The 21,494-nt window shown below is 38.9% G+C and overlaps 1 protein-coding gene and 1 long non-coding RNA gene across 2 annotated transcripts in view; both read left to right on the top strand.

Annotated features, from left to right (window-relative positions):
- Nucleotides 1-21,494, top strand: part of LOC114055541 (receptor-type tyrosine-protein phosphatase N2-like) — a 240,855-nt gene that overhangs the window by 60,593 nt on the left and 158,768 nt on the right. The window lies entirely within an intron of this gene.
- Nucleotides 6,168-20,028, top strand: LOC114055542. The gene is made up of 3 exons (XR_003570758.1): nucleotides 6,168-6,250; nucleotides 18,212-18,457; nucleotides 19,951-20,028. It is a non-coding gene; the product is annotated as an uncharacterized LOC114055542 (long non-coding RNA).

Raw genomic sequence — 21,494 nt, 5'->3', positions numbered from 1 at the left:
GGATTTAAAGGGTTTTGGGAGCTTTACCAATTTTTTAATTATAGGGAGTCACACTTAAAGCTTCAGGAAATAGTGGGAGAAGAGGAGTGTAGGCTGCTCCATTTCATGCAGCTTACACTTCTCCATGGAGGAATGCTGGTTTCCAGCAAAGACTGGTTATGCAAAAACTTGCCTTTCCCTGACCTGAGCTTGTCAGTTTGGTCTGAAATGGAAGACTTTTTATCAGAATGCCTGATTAATTGTATATCATAATATCTGGTGCAGCTGTAGACTTCAGTGAGCTGTCACATATCCAAGTTTATCTAAAACAGAATAGCAACTCCTCTGGCAACTAGTCCTTTATTATATTAGCTCAAAATGAAACACTGCTAAAGAGAACATCTGAAATTTGTCTCACTCTGGCAAAGGTATCATTATCTCGTTTATTTATTTGCAGGCTATACGTGTTGTGTTGTATACTTTACTAAAAAGAGATGAATTGCAAACTGGAGGTCTTCCTTTTGGCTCTGATCATTCCAAGAAGGCTTTTTCACTTTCCACTGGCAGAACTGAGGACTTCAGACCTCACAGAGCCTTTGGGTGAGGCATGCAGGGATCAGGGACTGCAAAGAGGAGCCTACACTGCAAGGGTAGAGAAGGAGAGATGCTTGGGAAGAGCTGGAGACCTGCTTGCTGCAGGGGCTCTCAGCGTGTCGAGACTTTCCCATGTGTGCAGAGCCAATTGTCAGGGCTGGTTTTGACCCAGTAAGGTAGTGAAATTCACCCTTTCCGAAACTGGTTTCATAATTGATGAGTTTTCACTACATTTTGAGTAATTACTGGATTGAGGTTTAATATTTTGTGCTGTCATAGAAATCAGTCTTGAAAAATTAGAACTTGTGCTATCTCTGCTCATCTTGGTGAAAAGGTGGTCCCTTTCCTCACAAGGCTCTAGCTGCCCAGGCATCCCATCACATTTACCTTCAGGGTGAAGTTGTAAGTCAAAGCTACTTAGCTCAGAGATGCAACAGTCTCCCTTTTGCAGCAAAAAATTATGAGCTCTGGGCAGCCTCAGTCACATATTACTTTGTTGACTTGCTTCTGGTTCAATGTCCCAGGTCAGGCTGGAGGGACACTCCGGCCCAGAAGGGCACAGGGATGTGACTGGGTTTTGAAGCCCTGAACTTTGATGTAAGAACAATAGATGCAGCAAGTTAGAAGTCGATGACTTGTGTTTGAGAACCAGGTGGTCCACGCTGGAGCTGACTCTGAACGTTGCACTAGGCTTTCTCAGGTTTAGTTGAATGTATAAGTATTAGTACTCAGATTATTTCTTTTACAAGGATCAACTGAGAACTCCATGAAGACAGGTCTGGTGTGTCCAAAAGGAGCCTAGTTTTCTCCATTTTGTTGATTCATACTCAACAGTGTAAGGCCTACAGTCACCAAGTCTGGGCAGTGCTTGCAAATGTGGACCATTGCTTGTATGGCCCACCTAATCCAGCCTTTTGGAGTTTATGTAACTTCAGGATCGTAGATCTGTGGAAGCTTCTGGGACTGAAAATCACTAATCCTGCATGACATGCTGGGGTATAATAGTTCTTTGTGAGGTCCTAATACGGTGCTTCTTGTAGGATGACCACAATGGAGCAGTACTGGGGGAGGAAGAGAACTGTGGAGTGAAGGCTCTGTTTTACTGAATGCAGAATCCTTATCTCACAGAATTCATCTATTTCTCTAAGTCAGAGACCAGCAAAATGTTTCTCTGATTTTTTTTTTTTTATCAGGCACCAGTTGGTGTTTAAATGATTATAAGCATGTTATGAAAATTGATCTGTGCTCAACTTGCTTTATAGTTGGAACTAAATCAGTATTGATTTTATATTTTTTGTATTAAATTATATATCACGGCTTTAAAGTGCCAAATGCATGAATAAATAGAAACCAATTTTAAAGCAGTTTGTTACACGTGTTCTTCCAGAAGGTGGCAGCTAGGGAGCTCACACTGTTTCGTAGTAGATTCAGAATACAACAGTGTGAACCCTTTGTGTAGGGAAAATAAGATTATGACAGAGCAGAAAGGGGAAACTACACCTCTACACAGCACTATTCATATCATTAGGTTTGAACTTGGAGTTGCATCAGAATGTTGTTCTGAACACTGAATGGTAAGAATGTCTTTTTCTGAAAGAAAAAAAGCCAAGAGAATTTTAAAAATATCTGTTTGTGTTTATTATATATATTCACATATATATAAAAAAAAATGAAGAAAGCAAAATGCCTCTGTAGAGGGAAGAGATGGGAAGCCAAAACAAAGTAGAGCAGGGTAGGTCTAGGTGGCCAAAATCCAAAGAGGATGCTGATGTGGCTGTTAGGTTTGGGTTGAAAGGCTCCAGTGTAAGGCTACAGAACTTGTGTCACAGAGCAGAAGGATGCCTGGTGATCAAAAATTATTAGAACAAACTGGGAAATAAACACAGGGAGAGAGGAAGACTGTGAGCGTGCTAGATGCAAATTCCTGCAGAATTTTTAGAATGAGAGGTTTTTTTTGACTGACTCTTGAAACTATACAAAAGTTTGTTTGAAGTGATGGCACAACATGTGTCAGAAGGTGGGTGGCAGCTCCCAAAAGCTGAAAAGCTGAAGTTCACTGAGGTCAGAAAGAATTTTGCAGCTGTTGAGACTGCAACCAACTTGGTGATTGTATATTGGGGTGGTCTGGCTTTTCCTTCCTCTGTGCATTTTTTTGAGTCAGCCATGAAACACTTGCAGCTTGGCCAGGGTGACTGTTCTTTCCTGGAGCAACACCTGATCACATTTTCTTGATAATGCCATTCAAAAAACTGAAAATGCAATTTTTTATTATTTATTGGGGAGGGGGTGGGGGAGGGCAGGGAGAATTTAGAATAAGGGGGCTTTTTAAATTAAAACCAAAAAGGGTTTTGTTTCTGAAAGAGTGAGCTATATATTTAGCAGTTTAGATTAAACTTTCTCTCTGAGATCAGTTTCTTGAACCCTTAAAACTATGAACAATTGAAAGTGTACCCATTTCAGAAATAATTATGGAAGGTTCAACAGAACGGTCTGTGATTTGCATCAGAAAGAGAAAAATGCGTTTCACTAGCCATTTCCTGACCCTGATAGCTGGAAATATGAAACCAAGTTTTGACAGAAAAATTATAATTAAATTAAAAAATTGAGCATTTTTGTGCACTGAAAATCAAAAAATAACCTTGCTTGCAGTGAGCAGCTTAGGTGTCATTGGAATATTGGAGTGAATTTTGAGAGCAGTTTTTATAAACAAAACTTTATTAGAAGACCTCCTAAATCAGCATCAGTAGTTTCAAATTCTGGTTGCATTTGTGCTCCCTCTTTATTAAGAACAATTATAATTAACAGTTTCTGTGGGAGACTCTCCATTTTAGCTTTAAACCTTCACAGGAATCTCCAGAAGAGCACAACTGATCTCAGTTCTATGAAATTTAATTGGCTTTAACACGGTTCCTGCTAATAAAATAGAAGAGTAATGTATCAGTAGGTGTCCTCCCTTGTTGCTCTCTCCTGTTACAGCAATTCCACATTGGACTGCAAGAGCAATTTGATTCGCAAGTAAATCAGAACAGTTTCTTAAAGGGCAGTTTGTGAGGCACAGCACTGCTGCAGAAAGTAGCTTTGATTAGTGAGTAGTTGACATTCTTCCCTGAAAAACCTCGTGTTAGAGGGAGCATTTTACAGTATTTCAGGTGGAGAAATTAAAAGGCTATTGATCTCTTGTTCGTTAACGATCTTATTACACTTTTGCTAGACTGGCTGCCTAATACCCTGTCAAAATTCACACTTGAATGCCTGTCATACAGCTGCATACTTTCCAGCATCAGCCCTGTAGGATGACTTTTTTTTACTTTCTCTCTTAAACTGTTGTGCAGTCTTATCCTGTGATATTTACACTTATCTAGAAGCAGTTGCATATCAGCACTTAGTGAGAGACTCCCTAGACACACTTGAGTCCTACAGATGTTAAGGCCCTACACTTACAATAAATATTCCAGCACTCATACAGTATTAATAATACAAATTCATAATATTTATAATACATCCCAGGGGAGAGAAAGGGAGGTTCACTTGAGTGTATTGCACATCGTATCAAAAATTTGATATGGGTTTGGAAACAGCTGCTTTTTTTCCTAGCTTGTGGCAGCTGATGGATGCTGCTGCTGTTGGAGACAGTGCTGTCTGACATCAGGTAATATATGTGCTGCCAAAGAGCTACAGCATCCCTTGGGATACAGGGAGCCTCATGGCACAGTCATTTAGTGTGATCCAATACAAGTGCAAGTCATTCACACCGTTAGAATAGCAGTTGTAGGAAAGCCAGTACACCCAGTGCCAAACCTGATGATGATTTTGCTTCTGAAAGTTCATTGGCAGAAAGCAGCTGGTGAGTCACACCTGTTGGAAAGTACTGTGTCATTCTTATTTCCCCGAGGAAGATAGATTGCACTTCGATCAATGACAAATCAGTAACATCAGTCACTTTTGAAATGAAAATCTTTGTGACCAGATGCCATACATTTATTCTGAGTTCTCTTAGATGAGCCCAAACCTCAGCCCTGCTGCCTTTCTATTTTAAAAATAGTAAAGATATAGTACCCAGTGAAAAGTCCCATCAAGCAATTAGGATTAGGGTTTATGGGAAAGATCCTAAATGGAGTTATGGATTCAATTCTTTGAAAATACGACCCTAAGACTACATGAGGTTTCGGCTTCCAAATATGACCATAAGCATTCAGAGCATCTGCTAGGTGACCCAGGAGAAGACAGTGGTCTGTATAAGCACAAGTACAGTACAAATTAATGTGTTTTAGCATTTAAAAAAAAACCTGTCCTTTTCAGTTTGTAGGAAGGATCATGTTCAGGATAGCAATATTCATTCTGGCTTTCTCTAACTTTTGACTAAACAATCTAATTGAAATTGCTTTATTAGGTTCAAAGAGTAATTTAAAATAAAAGTGTTCTGCTACCTACACTCAAGTTGGCTGCATGCTAATTCTTGTCCTTGAGGCAGGCCATAACTCAAGGATGTGTTATTAAGTCCACTGGCAGATAGTTTTAGCTATTTTAGCGCTTTTTTTCTGTTAAGCAACTCATCTTCCTCCTAATCCCCCCATTATGCACTACTGGGTGCTTTCTAAACTAACAGGACCCAGGTTAGGATTTTATTTGATAATGGTTAGGATGCAGCAGCTGAGGGACTTTGTCAAAGAGGTATTTTAAAATCCACCAAAACACAATATGTGATATATAATTATTTGAAAAAATTGAATACTACAGAAAATGTAGCAAAAGTAGCTGTAGCTCCTTTGATATTGGTGAAGTGGTAACTTAATTAATATATTGCTGAATATAAGCATCACAGATAAGAACTAAACCAATGCCTTCATAAGGTCTTGTGACTGTGCTCATGTTAATTGCTGCCATGAAGTGCATCACAGAGGTGCATAGCTCAGTCTTCTGTATTAAAATTGCATTTGTATTTTGGTAAGGATTTAACGTGTATAAATGTGTTTATATATAACTTGATGATGGGGAACTATTTGTCAATAATAAGCAGCTAACTCTGAAGCAGAGTAGATCAGTTTAGCTGTTGCCATTTAGGAGATCTAGATTTCTTTGGGAGCCACAGTTTTCCCAAAATATCAGTGAATGTGCAGCTACCAACTAACTGATTGAAGCTCAGCAGAGGGGTTAAGATTGTTTGAGTTTGGGGCAAAGATTCTGCAAATGTCTGTTTGCCCACCCTCCTAAAAGAGCATTAACACGTACAAATACTTATAAAATTTGTATAAATCTTTTAAAAGGGGATGAAACATACAAATGTGGTCTTTTTTCATTTTGTGAAGGGGCAAGGGATGATTCACTTGCCTGTTTCATTTTTTGAAGACACTTTGGACAGGGAGGAAGAAAGGGGGAAAATAGTCTCTGCTCGTGAGGAGGAGGATGTTGATGCTGCTTTTGCAGTGTTTACTGTATTGAAGAGTGGGAAAAAGCTCCATTTCTGCTGTGTTTGAAGGACAGGTTTCAGAGAAAATGGATGAGCATTCTTTTTATCCAGACCGTAATGACACAGTGGTCCATGACTGGGGAGGATGGGAACCTCACATGAAAATCCACTGCCCAAACCCCAGAAGCAGGAGTGCAACAGATGCTACTCCTGTAAGCAGAAACTTGGCTGTTCTTTTTCACTGTGCTGGTGGGAGATGGGAAGATAAAGGTGATGAGAACAGTAAAAATCAAAATCCAAACTGAACTGTAGAAAGATGATATTTGTAGCACCTACCATATTCATATGCATGTGTGCTACCACAGGTCACCAAATAAGTATTTAAACAGAGAGATGAAAAGGGAAAACCTTTAACTAGCGTTTATCACAGTAACAGTCCTGGGAATGCCTTCATAACTCTTCAGATTTGTCACTGGAAAAGTCCTCTTGCTCTCATTTTGTGCTAGTCTTGGGGCTCAGCTCTTAATGCAGCCCTATAAAAACACAAACCTGTAATACATGCTTGATTTCAGCGGTAAAAAGGCTTTTGTTCCTACAGTGGCCTCCCTTTGCTGAAAATCTGCTCTGCGTGAGCTTTCTCAGTGTGTAATTACTTGAGGATCTATAGGTAAGACTTTTCAGTACTTAAATAACTGGTATATGAAAACTCCATGGTGAGGCCTTTCATAAATCAGAGGAGGCTTTGGTGCAATTGATTTGATGATGCAGTTCACTCTGGGGGCTGGGAATGGTGGAGTCTAATGAAGAATATTGAAAAGGTTACAGAACTTTCTCTTGCTTTGTGTGCTTTTTGTTTTGAGTCTGATGATTGAATGGTAGAAAAGTCAAGTTATTAAACCCCACATCTTTCGGTTCTATTTATGACACATATATCTTTATTTCAAAACACACATTTTTTCATGTGTTTCTATTGGCAGTGCAGAAATTATTGTTTCTGAGTAACCGTTATAGGTTTCTGTTTCTCAAAATAACTTATGTTTTTTCTCATGCGCTTACTGCAAAAAAGTATGCGAAAATTCAAAGTAAACCTGTGCTGTACTAAAGGTGTTCATGGAAGAACATACTACTTAGAAATATTTGGCCTGCTGTTACTTATTTATACTGTTTTCCCTCCATCTACCCTCTCTTGCAAGGAGTTCTCAGAACTTGCCTAAGTTTTGCATGGCATTGTGAAGGTAACATTTAAGGCCTGTCATGTATGAATTGCAGCAGAATGGCTGACAGTGAACAATTTTCACTATGGCACTTTAGCATGAAATTCTCTGAAGTCCTCATTTTTTTCTCTGTTAAGAGAGAAAAAAACATGGTATTATTCAAGATTGGCCCAGTGTTTCCACAAAATATCAGTGAATCCTTTCTGTGAAGGACAGCAAAGCTTTTCACTAGTGCACATGGTTCTTTTTTTCCTATGTGTCTTTCTGGAATTATATGTCTGGATTTCAGTAAAATATATAGTGATGTTAACTTGGATTTCTTAATTTAATCAAAAAGACTCATATTTCTTTCAATACTTCCTTCATTGCTTTTGTGTCTGTTTTTTTTTTTTTTTCCAAGATAGCAGAAAAGATTAAGGCTGTCTTATTCTGCTTTGGCTGAAGAAATCTTTAGATAGTGGTGTTAAGATTATGGCACAAAGGCAAATGCCGTTGCACTCATACTGCTTTTACATAGCAATCACGTTGTACCAGAAATAATAATGTCTTGGTAAGCTAATTTCAAAATGATGATAATGACATTGATCTCCTTTCTAAAGTGCTTCGAGATTTACTGATGAATGTCTCGATGCAAGAAATAGATATAAATTACCATCAAAAGCATTCATGTACAGAAATTCCAAAGGAAATTATCAGAAAATTTAGGTTCCAAAGTTTAATACTGCTGTTGAGATTCTCTTCTGCCATTACCATCAGCAAAGAGTGAAAATGAATTTGAAAATATGCAAGGCCAGCCAAGTAACCCTATGTGTGAGCCCCCCCTGCTGCCTCTGGCTGCCATTACCCGGCAAACCTCTTCCCAAGATCCCTCCAGAGCTTGCTTAGGAGCTTCAAGGAGAAGCAAAGGGGACACAGCAGCTGGGGTACGGATCAAATTCATTCGAGATAGAGATCAAACTGAGAAGGGATAAGTTTTTTTCTCCAACCATAACTCTAATATCTTTATTCCTAAAAACCAAAACGTTTGACAGACTTTATAAAAGCTAATAATATTGTTCTCTTTCAAAGGTGTCACTATTATTTTCAGAATTTCATAAAATTAAAAAAAATATTAAAAAAATAAATGTGGCCCTTTGTATTTTTTCAACCTTGACAGAAGATTTCAATTTCACTGTTGTTTTATGAAAAATAACCTCTTCTCTGCTAAAACTTTTAAATGCTGTGTTTCTGATAAAAAAGATTTGGAAACTCAAGTGTAAGGATTTATACTCTGCAGCCTTGCAGCTTCTTTGTTCATTTTCACCTGCTCAGCAGGAGAGGCGAGTGGAGTGAGTGCTACAGCAGGAACTGTAGCACATTATACCTCTTGTGCAAAAGTATCAATATCTAGGCAAGGCAGTGAAGGATTCAGTCCCCTGGGAGTTATCCAAGCAAACAGACTGCACCAAAAGTTGTGGTCCTTCAAGTAGGAGGTGGGGTTGCTCATGAAAATTGTCTTTCAGACTGCATTTAAAATTTAGCATCCATGGCTAGGAACGAGACCATGACAGACGTTGCAGTTCTTGAATGTGCTGTTTCGTAACTGGTGCCAGATGAGCCACAGTATGAGCGTAAATGCTCTGTTTTGGTAATTCTGCAGAATTACTGTTTGTTGGTATTTTTGCTTTCCTGGTTCAATTCCCAATACATGCTGAAAAAAAAATAAAAATTTCTCATTTTGATGAAGACATAAAGGAGATTGGGAGGAATCTCAGCTTTAAGTACCTCTGTGTGTGTCTCTGCTCTTGTATCTAACAGATATCTATCTGGTATCTATGGAAAGCCAATGGAAGGAGAAAAATACAGAGCTAGGTTGCCCACTACTGCAACTAATGAGCTGCAGTGTTAACAATGTAGAGATAATGATGGCAGATTTGGAGAGGAAAATGAAATTGGGAAGACTACAGGTACTCAAGCAAAGAAAGCTGCTTCATGCCAGCACCCTGAAGGTGCTGTCTTTTCTGTGAAATCTATTCTGAACTGCTGTGTCAGTCCCTGAAGGCTGGAGATTTTACGTGGAGCTTAGGGACTTTGGGTCTCACTGAGAGTGCTGTGGGAGAGCAAGGCAAAGCTTTTTCAGAGATTAGTTTTAAAATAATAAAAAAAAACTCATATAAGGTTACGTTTTCAGAGGGACTATGTAGAGATTCAAGGCAAAACATATGCTGTTAAACTGAAAGTGATTCCATTGTACCTAAAATAACCTTGGAAATGCTGTTTTAAATTTTCTTCCAAAGAATTGTGTGCGTGTGCACTAAACTGTTAAATAGTTGCTCTCTATCAGTCTGAAAGCTGCTGAACTTCACCAGTGTATGAAGGTGTGGAATCCTTGCATAGCCTCCAAATGAAAAGGACGTTATGGGTTTTATCTGAAAGTCAGTGATAATATTGTCAAGAGTTTTGAGGGCTTTGGCTTGGACTAAGCTGTTGTTTATAAGTAGTCAAAAGAAGGAAATGATTGCCATTGCTTGGTAAAATTTAGCCCTCCTGTTTGACTTGGGAACCCCTTCATGGCTTGATTAATATTGGTACCAAAAATGATGCCAAGGTTCTGTGCTCTTCTTCAGATGTATGTGCTGCTAGCTGAAAGCCTAGAAATTCTTATGCTGTGAAACTTGTGGTAATGTAGTGTCAAGCTGTCTTATGTAAAACTTTCAGCAAACTGTGAATACATCACAACTGCTTAAGAAAACTCTTTGAAGGCTACAGTTGACCTTGGATTTATAATTGTCATGTTTTTGACATTTCCTTTCTTATTTAAGGTGTATATTCACTTTGCACTGTCTTCATCACAGATACAAGCTGAGATTGATGAGACCCATCCATTAATTCCAACTTTTTTTCATGACACATGTCTTGCACATCTCCTGTCCCATCTCCAGCCTATGCTTTTCATATTAAGTAACAGTCTGAACTTGTGTAAAAGCAATTGACTTGTAGAGATACAGTGGAAACTTGGTTTTTCCAGATAATATAGTTTAACCTCTTGATTTTTAAATGTGGTTCCTTTCAGGGGTGCAAAGTGATGATATTTCTATTTTACACACAGAAAGTCATTGGAACCAAATTTAGGGCAGTGCCTGACCCCTTTGAGGGGCTGAGCATGCAGTCCTCATTGCCTTGCCAGATTAAGCCTCCAGTAGTTTGTGACTTGATTCCCATCCTGTTTTGCACCTGGTTTATACTATTGACTTTAGCATTTCTATTTCTCATCTAAACTTGTCTTGGGCATCCACCCTGAAGCCTCAGCTCAATTATCTTAATAATTACTGAAACTAGAGTCCTTCTTTTGTTGTACCTGCTGCGGGATGTGCTGTAGTGTGTGTCCATAAGGAGGTTCTGGTTTTACTCCATAACTGGAAGGAACACAAACAAGGGACACAACGCAAAAAACATAAAGAAAATAATATAGCAGTCAAAAAGGCAAATACTGAAATAAAAAAGATACTTTATTGGCATCTTCACTTTAATCACACTGCAGAATCTGAAGGACATTTCTAGGATAGGTTTAGCAAAGGATTCCTGTTACAATTGCTCTGGTTTATTCAATCTGCCATTTTTGCTTTCTGACCTGTCAATAAATACTTTGTTGTAAAACCTGATGGGAAATGACCACTGCACTATTAGTGAGCTGGACATTCTAATAGTGGCACAACCTGCTAGACTGCTGGGCAAGTAAAATACTGATTTTAGGAACCTTTCTCTTGGGTGAAATAAGGAAGTCTTGGCTGACCTGAGCACAAGGAAGGTGAGGATAGGGAAATTGCTTTTATGTCACCTCAGTTCACCTGTTTGTTATTTTTCTGCAAAGAGTTAAACAAAACCTTTAGAGGAGGGAAAGAGGAAATGGAAGAAGGGAAATCAAGTACAGTCCTTAGTGAAATGGACCCTGAGAGTGTGTTGCAGCTTTGAATCCTGCAGACAGAAAATTGTACGGAGGGTCAGGCAAGGAGAAACACGCATAGACACCTGTATTGTATTTGCCCCCTTGATGAGTAACTACTGCTCTGCTCTCAAAAGGGGGGTGCTGTTTTTTTCATTCGTAAAAGAAGTTTTTTAAAATGCTAGCTAGAGTGGTAGTCCACTGAGACAATGTAGAGAGCTGACAGCTCCTGCTCTGACACCCAGACACACCACTCTGACACCACGCCACTGGCTGTGGAAACCCAACTGGTTAAGTGAGGACATGTAAGTTAAGATGGACATTTAAGCTATATTTAATTTTGGGAAATCTCACAATAATTTTTAAATTTTTTTAGAGAAAATGGATGTTGTTTTCCCTTTGCCTCCATTGCCATCTAAACAAAACAAAAAATGTTTTACTCTGCAAGTAAGTGACTTTATAAATGCAATTAGTTTTATTTCTTGAGGTACATTTTCTAGGTGTTTTTAACAACTTCAGGTAATTCAATAGGAAGAAAAGGAGATGGGTGGCAATAAAGGGAGAATAAGAGAAAAGTGTATATACATTAAGGAGGTAATGCCATAATGCCAATCCTGCCATTGGCTATGGGTGCAGAACCCAGACCCCATGCCTGTTCAGAACCACAGGGTAAGAGTCAAAGAAGTATTGTGTGGTTTATGTTTATAGACTGCACCTAAGAGATTTTTTTTTTCCTCTCCCCAGTTTGGACTCTTTATCTCGAGGCTATTGGCTTTGGTGAGCCAGCCAAGCTCTGCCTGAGCTGAATGCTGGGTGTTGCATGTGTGCATAAGCACAGAGCAAAAGCTTAGTTATTGTCTATATTATCTCTGTGCACTGGGCTGTGATTTTTCATTTCGTAGCTGTGTCACAAATTGGTGTGCTTGAACTGGTGACACAAAGGAAAGGATTTGGACATATATTGGCGCGGGTTTCATTAGTTACTGCTCTGCCCTGGTCTGAGCTGCTTTTACAGATAAATCCTGTATTCTTACCCCGGAAGTAAGCAACAGAATAATTCTTTAGGGTGTATTTTGTGTAATCCCCATATGGGAACAGTCACATCTTATTTCATTTTACAACAGCAGTTTTGTTCTGCTAAATGCTTTCCTTTCCAGAGAGGTGTGAAGGTTGAAAATAGCTTTTCTTTGGTTTTTAGCCTGTGCTACATGTCTGTGTCAAGTTATAGAAACACTAAATACATTTGCAACCCAACAAACCCTGCTTTGGTTTAACTGCAGCTTCACTAGCCATTCTTATGATGCCCTTCAATTTCCATAATTCCAGTAAGAGAGAAGAGCTCCTCATACCCTGTAGGGTTTTGAGATGGGCCAAGTGAAAGGTCGGTGTCTTGAAAGGAGGTTTGCCAATGTGGGGCAAGTCAGGGTAGCTGAACCTCCTGATGGACAAAGTACAGAAGAGGCATCATTTAATTATTGTGCTGCCTGCTCAAATCTGAAGTGCTTCGGATGTTTGTCACATTGCACCCCTCAGCTATATTTATTCTCTGTGGCCATTATAATTTGTTTTTAGCACAAAGGCCATATTTACTGTATTTATGCAGATATTAAGACACTTTCAGAGACAGCACAAACTGGGAGCTCTAAGGCTGCATTTCTGTGGACATTGCTCTTGGCACCAAAGGCAGCGTGAGCTGTTCCCGCTCTTCTCCTCTTCAGCTCCATCTGTTTATTCCATTTAGCTCCAACTGTTCACTCCAGGGGTGGCTCCTCAGTTGTGCCATTGCCACTTTTTGCAGGGCTACAGATGAACTGGTTGACCTCAGCTGAATTAAAACTATGCTTAGTCCTTTTTATAATTCTTTAACAGGATTAGTTGTAAGTTGAGTTTCTCAGTCTAGTTCACCACAAGGTCACACAGACAAACAGATCTGCAGGACTGAGGGACAAAGGCACAAAGAGTCACCTGCTTTGCCTCCCAGAAATGTGTCCTGAAACAGTGACCTGGAGCACAGTGAAGTGTCAGGACCAAGACAGTCATTAAAGTCCTTGTGCCTGAGACTTTCACTTCCCTTGTCAGGATGATTAGAGATAAATATGGGACAAAACTGTGCATCCTTAACACCTTCTCAGAACTGCAGGGAAGGTGAATGGGCATTTAAGGATGGAGCTTGGTTTATTGTTACGTTTGGCTTTTAAACTATCTTCTGCCCTCCTGCGCAATATATTCTAATTCCTCTTTATTTATATCCAGTACTTTTTGAGATTGCCTTTATCATCTGATTGCTATCCCTTTCCCAGCCATGCAGGAACAAATTTTGGCTTTCTTTGCTGGCTCACCTTTTAACTTCTCTTGTTCCTCTGCTCCTGTCTTTTTCACACTGAATGCTGATGAGGGACTATTTGGTCTGTCTTCAGCAGTCATTTTCTGGGTAATTTCTTTAAGCAGCAAACACTAATTCCTCCTACTCTTTAAAGTGCCATATGGGATCAGATTACCAGATTAAACATGAATCCATTTTTGGATGGTATTTCTGTCCCATGCTAATTCTATTAAAATTATTGACTATCTGGCCGAAAGAACTGCCTTCTAAAGACTTACATGCAGCTATTTTCAGGCCAGAACAAGAAAGGCAAAGGGCCATTTTTAGATGTTGTTTCTTTATCTCAAAGTTTGCACTTATGCAAACATATTGCCAAGTGGATTCCATTTGTTCATGTTAACATGAAAATGCAAAAATATGTTTTTAGCAGTTATCTTCCTATGAAGCTTTTCCAGTCCCAGCTGACACATGCAATAATTTTGAAAGATCATGCGGGGGACCTCAGCAAGAGAATGTGGCCCTGGAGATTATCATCATCATTCAGACAGTAAAGTTACGCACATTTTAGGAGCAGATGATAGTTAACAGGCTGTATTTGATAGCCCTGAAAGAGCTAGGTATTGTTAAGAGAACTGGGATGAGGAACGTGTTTAAAGGAATAACACTGTTCTCCTGGATAAATATTTCTGATTCATTACTACGTGGTTGGTGGACTGGGCTTGATAATCTGGGAGGAGAAGCCTGGTAATAGCTGGGTACTTTGTGTTATTCTCTCTTGCCAATTTTATATTTATTTGCTGAGGCTGTGAGTAATGCATGGCTCAAAGGCATGGTTTCTGCTCTAGAAAGGAAGAATGTACTATGTTTAGTCTGTGGCTGAAAGGTTGCTGCCTGATTTCCACACCCAACCCATTGGCTCTCCTCTCTTCTGCTCAGTAGGTGTTATGGGAATTCCTTCACTCTGGAGGCTTCTAGGGGACAGGGGACTACTCCATCAGCCAAAAATGGCATAAACAAGATTTAAAATCATTAGCATGGCTTCTGCCATTATGCTCTCAGCAGATATTGTAAACTTGCAGGATTTGATTCATCATTTGCACTGGTGCAAAATTGGCCGTGACTGCCAAAAAACAATTGACTGTTCCTTCACAGCTGTTTTCTAATTACATTAGAATACTGTGGTGTCTAATGCAGCTGCTCAGCCATAGTGTGGACCTGCCTTCTCCCAGAGGGACCTTTCCAGAACAGCAACACTCACTTTGAGATGAAATCTATAGCAGAGGTGGCTTGTACATAGGTAGCAGTGACACTTCAGTCTTGACCAATTCACTTCTTTCCTGGGAAGCTATCCCACAGGACAGACGACTGCTGAGAAGTCAGAGTTTAGAAGAATAACACTGAAAACATCAAGTCATCTCACATCATGCTGGCACACAGCCCAGGAGCTTGTAAAAATGCAACTTCATCAAACAAAAAGGAGTTACCAGAAAAGGAATAGAACAGAAAATACCTTCCAGCTCTAACTTCTGATGTTCCTATGCTTCGTAAGCTATGTGCAGCTTTTGTTACCCTGTTTCCAGCTGGATGTGGTGGAACTGGGAGAGCTGAAGAGATGGTGGCAGCCTGAGCAGAGGAATCGAGAAGTTTCTGTACAGGCAGAGACTGAATGCACCAAATCTCTTCACCCCAGGGAAAAAGGAGTCTCACAGTGCGCACAATAGTGTGAGCAGCAAAGATGTAAAGGGATGTACAAAGCTATTAATGACCCAGAGGGTGAAGAAAAGAGTTGATCATCCCCTGCTACCACAGAATAAGAAGCAGAGGCACTGTGAAATTGCTAGGCAGCAGGAAAATACTTTTTTTCATAATGTAAAATAAATTGAGATTTTCATTGATACAAGATGGTTTGTATACCACCATATGTTTAAAGAGGTTTAAGAAAGGATTAGACAAATTCAAGACAGAAAGATGCATCCAAGTTTGTTAAATGCAGAAGACTGGGTACAACTTCCAGTTCAGGAAAACACAAAGTCTTCAATTGACAGAAACTAGAAGTGTATGTTAGGGAAATACCATCTTGCAGCTTTGGGCTAAATGGGGACACATTAGTAAAAAGACAATTTTTCATCTTTCTTCAGTTCTCTGGATATTTTACATGCTTTCTTTTGTGAGAATGTACTGCTGAGGCTCAATCTTGGAAAAGTGTTTTATTATTATTTTCATACTGTCCTTTTTCTGAGGGGAAGGTGTTCCCATTACACCCTGTGTCAGCATGTGCTCTGCTGGTAAACTTCAAGGAACACAAGCTTGTTTTCCCTCTCCCCGTCTTTCTGGCTTCCCAGACAACTGTTTTGGATTTTTTGCCTATCATCATGTCACACTCCCTTGGTCTCTTTATGCTGAGCTGAGGATACTTGGAAGAGGACTTGAGGCAGGAACGGGCATATCCTCAGGCAAGAGCTAAAAAGCAGTTAAACTGGCTCGAGTAGCAAACAGGAACAGAGTACAACTCTAGAGTTGGTCATCTGTAAGGGAAAATTTACTTGTTCAGTAGCACAGGTGCCTTTGGCCTAAGGCAAAGGAGAAATGAGACGTATCCTTATGGGGTGGCCTGGATTTTTTTTGTGGTTTTCACAGGCAAAGACAGACTAAAAACCTATTAAACTGTAGATTTTTTTTGTCTGCAGGGAGTGCTTGGCTATGTCCAGAGTTTCTATTTAAGTAGTAAAGAAGTTATCATCTTTTTACGGTTGAGAAGATAATGAGGAGGCAAATTAAGTGTAAGGCAACAAGATGGGAATGTCTGAGTCAGAAAATGGTCTAAGACAAGACAGAAGCAGATTGCCTTCACTGCACTGAGGAGTTACTTGATGTCCAGCTAGGATATTACCTCTTTTAGTACTAAAGAAGATTTAAGAGAAGAGTGGAAGTAAATATTAATACATATTAATTTATACATACAGTATAAAATGTTTATAACACTGCCTGCTACCATCCACTGCTGGGGTTTTTTTAGCATAGCTGGGAAAGAGCAAGCATAAAGTAATACATAAATAATACAAAATAATTATTTGGTAACACTAAAGCTATTTTTAAACAAATGTTTTAAAACATCTCTTAAAACTGAATCAAATGAAGATACCAAACAGGGAGCCTAAAGATTGCTTTTGCATATTTTTCTTTTCTTGTCTGCAAGTAACATATGTAAGAAAAATCAGATCTCTTCTGATTTGAGCAATATGGTTACAAAGTTTAACAACATTTAAAAAAATAATTGACAGAGCATGATTTAAAGAATTCTAGACATGCTTAATGGTGTGATGGAAAGAGTAACCTGGGTTAGCTTCTCTAAAGGCTTTCATTATCCTCTGGGTTATATTGACAAAGATGATTCATACATCTTACTAAAAATAATTTCAAATGGAATGTGGGTGTTTGATTTTCTTCCTGTCCTACAGAGATTATTGTAGAGGATGGCACAGTAGCTGTCATGTATATTAGGAGCAGGTAGAATGGCTTAGCTTAGCCCATCATCTCAACTGAAGTGGTTAAACAGTTTAGAATCAGGAATGTTTGGTTGGTTTGTTGTGTTTTTTTTCATTTTCCCATTATATATATTAATACCCTGGAGCCCCTACTCAGAATTGTGCTTCAGTGCTTTCTTAATGATGTAAGGAGAGAGGGTTCCTGCTCTTTGTCATTCCCATAGCTCACTGGCTAAACATGGCCATCTGCTGAATTTGGGGGCTGCAGGCTGACAGACTTGCCAGTGCATATAAGAAGTAGAAGTCTTATTTTTGGGACCACACAAATAAGAACAGCTGCAGCTACTGACACCTCAAAACATGGCTCTGTGAATATGAAATATTGCCAAAGGGATGGCAGGAAAACTACTGGCCTCTTTTTAAAAAGCTATTGTTTGGTACAGAAGGGTTAAAAGGGAAAAGTGCTATGCACGAAGGCTTTGGATAACCCAAAACAGTTTGCATCTGGGTTTGTCTGTGCTACACTTCCTACTCTGAAAAAGTTTGGAGCTGTTATCACTGATAATGATGATGACCTTGTTTCTGTCTAGCAGTGGAAGGTCCTTTGATGTTTCTCCTTCTCATTGATGAGGAGCAAAGTAAGGTTCTGAGTCCGGAATTTCCCCTGGTGAGGTGGAACTGTGTAACAGACAATTAGACCCTGCAAGATCCCAAAAAGACACACATGAATTACATCTAAATTCCAGCCCAAACATTTTTCCTACTTGAAATAAGACCTGAAGCTGACTGGTACATTCACACTACAATTCTTGTTTATTTTTCTGTGCAAGAGAACTACAAACAGGAGTAGGGTTATCCTACCTTCTAGAGAAAATATTCAGTGGAAACAGCAGGTGTGCATCTAATATTCCACCTGACACTTTTCTCAAATTATTTAAACTGTCAAACAAGGGAAAACCATAATTCAGATATGGTGGTGGTGTGGTGTTAGAGATATATATAGTAGATTTGTTTCACTTGTGATATCATTAGGGTAAGGGAAAAGTTACAAGTAGTCTCTGGTATTTAATTATTGTTATAGTGTATTATTATTATTATTATTATTATTATTATTATTATTAAGGCTTCAAAGGTATATCTTATAAGATAGGGAAATAGCCAGTCTCTTGTCCAGGTACCTCCATGTAGTACAGAAACTGGGACTCACAGATGACACTGATATGAGAAGGATATATCCAGATGACCGTGACATTTTTAAACGTCTTGGCTTTCTACCCTTTCTTGCAGATCAGCTAGACAGCATCATCCTTTAGAGAAAATTGCAATAATAAGGAAAGTGTCTGGGAGTAGAAGTAGGATGTTGTGCAGATACTGTGGAAGGAATTTGTGAGAAAACATAGTGAGGGCACAGAGTAGGGAGGACGGGGAGAAGTCACAAAGGGGTCAAAGGTCCACAATAGCAACAAGCACTGATGAAATTTGTTTTGCTGCATTGTGATTCAGAGTTATCTTTCAGCAGTAAAATTCTGTAAGGTAGGAGGATGGTGGTTCTCTAAATCTGGAAGATTATTCAGCGAAAATCATTGCTATTGAATTTTCCCCATTATCTTGCACGCAGTTCATTATTTTACAAACAGCATAAGGCATAGTAACAGCATGACCCCTGGGGTCTACTTAATAGTAGCAAGTAAAAGTTGAGGCAATATGGAAGCACTTTGCAAAAAAACCCCAAAAAATATGAGTTATTTTAATTTTTAAATCCTAGATCCAAATGTAGATGTTAAACCAGAGAGCACATATTTACAGAATTCATCATTTGATGAGTTTTAAGTGAATAATGAATGTATTGACCCTATATATGTCCTTGTGCATTTAAGTAACAACTGCAATTCCCATTCATGCCCAGACCTGTTATATTTCATTTTTCTTTGTTGTGTTTGGGTGGTATTACCCATTAAGCTGTTTCTCAGTAACAGTGAATATGTTTATCTTTCAGGGATGTATCAAGAGATATTTGGATTCCTGTTCACTGCTAGGAATATTGAAATGTGCAAATCAGTAGATCAGGCATCAATGTTTAAAGAGGCCTCTAGTTTGGTACATCTGCCTTTACACCGTCAAATAGCATGCCATCAAGGGCAATTGCTTTTAGAATGTGCTTAGGCCAACACATGAAAATCAGTACCTTTTGCAGTATCTTTTAATTTTTTTTTTTCTTTTTGGGCACATGGAATTATTCTGAAGAGCAACTTTGAAGACTAGTATGAAAGACTATGCTTTGAATATTAAAGCAATTAAAAGCCAATGTTATGCTTGCTTTTGTTTGCTCTAGCAAGTTTTCTGTTTACCAGTAGAACTGTGTGAATACAGAATGCTTCCACTTATGCTCATGATTGCTAAAAGTATATATGGCTCTACAGAGCAATGTCGGGTATCAACGTTGTATGCTTTTTCACTTTCTGTTAGAGAAGGGATAATTTAGGTCTAACTTGAAAGAGCACTTGGCTCCAATGATTCTGGTAATTGAAATGTATGGGAATTCCGTTTAAATACAAATCTAATCAGGATATCACTGATAGCCCAAGTGAAATTCAGAGCACTCTAATACTTTGATCTATGAAGGTCTTTTCTAACAGGAAGGGGAATTAGTCTTGGTGGCTAAACAAACCAAGTTTACTTTCTTTTATTTTCCTTTACCTCAGACATTTGTTCGTGTTTGAAGATCACTCCAATTTTAATCATTTTGGTTTTCTCTCTTTGTGTTCACTTCAAATGCCCTCTCTTCCAATTCTTCTGTGTAATTCCTCAGATCCCTTCCTTTCCAAAGCAGTGACCTGATACTGCTGTCTTACTCCTGTCTTGCAAAAAAACCCCTCAGCAGCAACACTTTTTTAGAATAATAGAAGGCAGTTGCTTTATTGTAACTTTAAAATTGAGCCAATTCTAACTGTGCATGAAGTGCAGCCTCAGCAGCTCTGGGTCCGGCCTCTTTGGTAGATAATTATCTGAGCAATTCCTTTTTTGAGGGAGAGTACCAGGATGCCAGATTCACAGCTAGCCAGAATTGATGACCTCCAAATTCACAATATTCAGAAGGAAATCAGGCAAGTTTTCTCGACAGTCTGTTCTTGGGTTTTCATTGCCTCCACGTGACTAATATGTCCCTGCATCATATTTTAGAAGCCTTTTCTCATCATTGTGTTTCTTTTGTCACAGGGTCCATCACGCCACACTTCACTAAAATACCCGACATTTGTTAATGGCATCTCTCACTTGATGCCTCTATCACTTGTGTAACAAAAAGGCTTTGCACTTCTGCTAGTAATTCCTATTTATGGCAAGAGAAGGGCAATTCAGTGGCTGTGGTACCTTCCACTATTCCAAATGACATAAAATTAGTTCTTTTCAGTTCAACTTGCTCTCTTTGACCCAAATTTACAAAGCCTCAATTTTACCAAAGTCCCTGTGTTTGCTACTTACTCTTGAGTGACAACTTCTTATCAACCAAGACCTTCTGATGGACATTCAATAAAAGGGGAGAAACTACAAATAAGAGTGCATATTTCCTTGCCTTCTCTGTTGGGGTGCATATGTATTAACAGCCCACTGCTATGTTAGATATAATCAGTTTGGTTCAGAATGAGATAATGATAGCGGTGTAAGTGGCAGTTTGGCAATTTGATTCTCATCTTATAGTTGTGTGTGTATGTGTATTAATTAATAGTAATAATAAGAGTACCAATAATACTACTAGTAATAATAGTAGTAATAATAAGTAGTAGTAGTGGTAATGTGCCACCTTCCTTCCTTCTCTTCTGCCTGCTGCACTGATAGAGTTTAGAGAGTTTTTCAGTGAACCAAACCACAGAATTTAGCCCTAATGGTGAAGTGCCAGTTTTATTTACAGGGCTTCAGATATTTCATGTAGCTATGCTACATGACTTTGGTGGCACCAGATTAAATTCTTGCCAGATAGATCTATTCTAAGGGAGAAGATAAGAGAATTGTAACTCTCTCATACACAGTTTGAATTTTGCAGCTTCTAGCTTAATTTTTTTTTTTTTAACTTTACACCAATATTTCGGAGTTCCTCAGCCAGCTAAGGCAGATGAATATTGATGAGCTGTACTAATGAAGATAAGTGATTTTAACCTAGATTTTTTTTTTCCTTTTTACCACTTGTGCCCCATAGATATGCTGTATTACTGTCATTCCAACAGAATTCCAGTTCAGTTTACCTGAGCTGTTGTGGACAAGGGGTTTTTTTGTGTAAGGTTTATGGCATAGTTTGACTAGTGCTGTTTTAATGTCTGTGTCAATAGGGTCTTAATCACACTGAAATCTCTGGATCTCTTAGATTTACCAGGAGTTCTCCAAGGAAATCAGAATTGCAAAGGCTGGAGAAAGCCCTGGAGGCTTTCCAACTTAATTAGGAGTGAACTCCTTCCCTGTAAATGAAGTGGTTCTTTAAAATGACTTAGAGTCTCCATTGGCATCTTCTGACAGTGCTATGATGAAGTACAAAATATTATTAGAATGATGTTCCCCTCTTGTGACTCTCTCTTTCTCT

This window comes from Empidonax traillii, unplaced genomic scaffold, assembly GCF_003031625.1.
Source record: "Empidonax traillii isolate 1590-97213 ecotype Southwest subspecies unplaced genomic scaffold, ASM303162v1 scaffold58:size1836614, whole genome shotgun sequence".
In the NCBI taxonomy this organism is placed as follows: Eukaryota; Metazoa; Chordata; class Aves; order Passeriformes; family Tyrannidae; genus Empidonax; species Empidonax traillii.
This window is presented reverse-complemented; position numbering and strand designations above follow the sequence as displayed.